The following is a 3,417-nucleotide window of genomic DNA, read 5'->3' on the forward strand; positions in this document are numbered from 1 at the left end:
ATGTGGCGGCCCCCCCAACCCCCTGATATCGGCCCCTTCTTTTGTGGGTAATAAAGAGGGTGGGCGCACACACCCCGCTTCGGGGGCCTTTGTTCTGGGGGGGAAAAGGGGAAAACCCCATAACCCTCCCCCATGGGCCCTGAGGTGGGACGGGGGGGGCACCCCCCCCAATTTCCCTTTTCGGCCCTTTTTCTTGTGAGTTGACAAGGGGGGGAGCTCCCTCAACCCCCCTGATGGGCCCCTGCTTTTTTGCGTGGACGGGGGGAGCTCCCCCAAACCCCCTGATCGACCCTTGCTCTTTTGTGTGACAGGGTACAGAAGCCCCAACCCCCCTGATGGGCCTTGTTTTGTGAATACCAGGGGGCAGCTTCCCAACGCCTTAATTGGCCCTGCTCTGGGCGTGACGGGGTGGCCCCGCAACCTCCCCATCGACCCTGCCTTGAGTGTGACAGGGGGCAATGCCCCAACCCCCCAATCGGCCCTACCCTGAGCGTGACTGAGGGTGGCATCCCAACCCCCTGATCCGCCCTGCTCTGTGCATGACGGGGCGGCGCCCCAACTCCCCAATCGGCCCTGTTTTGAGCCTGACCAGGGGCTGCACCTAGGGATTGGGCCTGCCCTCTGCCACCCGGGAGCAGGCCTAAGCCAGCAGGTCGTTATCTCCCGAGGGGTCCCAAACTGCGAGAGGGCACAGGCCGGGCTGGGGGACTGCCCCCCCCCCCCCCGAGGGCACAAATTTTTGTGCCCCGGGCCTCTAGTATTATAGATCAAGAATAATTAAATGAATGTGCCAACTGGCTTTTTCAAGGGAGAGGAGGGAAGACATTTGAACCTCCACCAGACGGAACAGAATACACATGTCTGTAGAAAGAATTATTTTGCAGTGCTACCAGTTATCTATACCTTACAGAGGTGTAACGTATCTTCCATAGAATCTAAATCAGACACTGGAAGGAGGGGTACCCTTTAAATAATTCATATTTTTCCACTGAAGCACCATTTTTTTTCTTTCGCACTATTTGGGATTCAGCTTGACTACCTTGAAAGCAGACACGGACGAAGGAGTTAAGTAGAAGCATAAGATTTTTTAGTTGATAGTGTCCCTCAAACAATCCCTTTGTCACACTGATGCTAGGAGTACCACTGCTCGGCATAGTAAATTTCAAGTCCTTAGTATAGCATTTAAATTTCCCTCTGATGTAATTCCAACATAAATATCTCTCAGGTTTATGTTCACTCTGCACCTCCTCTGTGGTACCTCCCCCTTTCTCCCACACATAATATTTCACCATCGTGGACACCTGCATACATTCATACCTTGTTTTTTGTTGTTGTTCCATTTACTCCCTTAGCATAAAACACTCTTTCCATTTGTTTTAGCTCATTGGTTTGTAGTAAACATGCCAAATCAGCTGTAAGATCTTTCCTAATATCCGTGGGATTGGCTCCCTTCTCTGTGTTTCCATGCATAATAGTTCTCAAAGTGTGGTCCCTTGACAACTGCAGTATCCTTTCATTATCACCTGGAAGCTTGTTAGGATTGTAAATTCTTGGGCCCTATTGTTGACCTATTGAGTCAAAAACTGGGCATGGGGCCCAGCAAACAGTTTTTACAAGATTCTGAAGGGTGCTAAAGTTTAAGAACCAGTGCCATGATGAATTGCACGTTTTTAATAGCTATTTTGCCTTATATTTTATATCATTCTTTAAGCCACTTGATAAGAACACATATTTCATTAATATGGGTTCATTAATACATAGTAGATATTCAGTACATCTTTACTAACTTGAAGATAATTCCCTTATGAAATAGCTAGAAAACAAAATTTATTTATCATTTGTTTGTGGAAATTACACTGATCATTCAACTAAATAATAAATGGGCGAAAGTTACAGCTATGTTCACTTGTGTATATACTTTCCCTTCTGCCTTTATTTCAGCAGAACTTGCCACTTGACCTTGGTTTGAAAGTTACATTGAATCGATGTTTTGCGCTATGGCCAAAATGCCATGTAGGATTTAAGAGCACAAGACTTCAGAATCAGAGTCCTGGGTTTGCTTCCCTACTCCCTCCCTAGAGGGATAATCCTTGTTCTCCTTATTTATAAAATAGGGAATTCTATTTCATAGAATTGTTCCAAGAACTAAGAGTTAATGAATGTATTTGGCAAAGGCAGAGAGGTCCTTTTGAACCTGTCTTCTAGAATTAGAGTTTTCTTAATAGGGTTTCACCTGGATTTCTTAACAGTCATAGGTAAAACATTATTAGTTGTTTTTGTTTGCGAGATTTTTAAAATGAGATTTATTGTCATGTTTCAAAATAGTGTTAAATATGTTAGTTGTAAAAAGTTTGGCAAATACAGAATAGTGTAAAAGAGAGGAGAAAATCCACTCAGTGATTACCATTGTTAAAGTTTTGGTGTGTTCCTTACTAGATGTTTTTCTATGATATTCTGCATGTTCACTCATCTGCTTTTCAATTGAGATATGGTGAGCATTCCTAAGTCATTCAAGACATTTCACCAATGGAAGCTGTCCAATTGAAAAATATAGTTGATTGTATTTGAAGCATTAAAAACTATTTGTCTTTTTGGATTGTAAAACTGACACATGTTTGTTCTAGACAATAGGGAGCAATAAGAAGGGAAAATAAATTGCATAAACTCTATAGGGAAACCAGCCACTGAGTACATTTACATGTTCATTTTTTTAGTCTTTATAAGAAACAACAAATTGGAATTCAAGATAAATCATTTTGAATGCCTAACAGTATCACAAGCAAATTCCAATCCTAATATATAAAAAGCAAGGGGCCGTCATGACCGAAACAACTGGATGGACGACCGAACAGTAGGCTGCGTGGGGCGACTAGGCTGGCAGGGGGGGTTAGTGAGGGACAACCAAACGACTGAACAGCAGGCTGCATGGGGCAACCAGGCTGGCAGGAGGGTTAGTGAGGGACGACCAGATGACTGAACAGCAGGCTGTGTGGGGTGACCAGGCCGGCCGGGAGACAGTTGGGGGCGACCAGGCCAGCAGGGGGACAGTTGGCGACCAGGCCAGCAGAGGGGGCAGTTGGGGATGACCAGGCCGGCAGGGGGGCAGAAAGAGGCAACCAGGCCGGCGGGGGCGGGGGGCAGAGGGGGGCAGTTGGTGGTGACCAGGTTGGCAGAGGGGGGCAGTTGGTGGTGACCAGGCCGACGGGGAGCAGTTGGGGGCGACCAGGCCAGCAGAGGGGGACAGTTGGGGGGAGACCAGGCCGGCAGGGGGTGCAGTAAGGGGCGACCAGGGCCGGCAAGAGGGGCAGTTGGGGGGCGACCAGGCTGGCAGAGGGAGCAGTTAGGGGCAACCAGCCTGCGGGAGGGCAGGTAAGCGATGATCAGGCCGGCAGGCAGAGGAAGTAGGGGTGATCAGGC

General features: G+C 47.5%; 1 protein-coding gene across 1 annotated transcript in view; it reads left to right on the forward strand.

The window, feature by feature from the left end:
• PAN3 (PAN3 poly(A) specific ribonuclease subunit) overlaps positions 1 to 3,417 on the forward strand; it is a 160,161-nt gene that overhangs the window by 122,423 nt on the left and 34,321 nt on the right. The window lies entirely within an intron of this gene.

Source organism: Myotis lucifugus, unplaced genomic scaffold (genome assembly GCF_000147115.1).
Source record: "Myotis lucifugus unplaced genomic scaffold, Myoluc2.0 scaffold_227, whole genome shotgun sequence".
NCBI lineage: Eukaryota > Metazoa > Chordata > Mammalia > Chiroptera > Vespertilionidae > Myotis > Myotis lucifugus.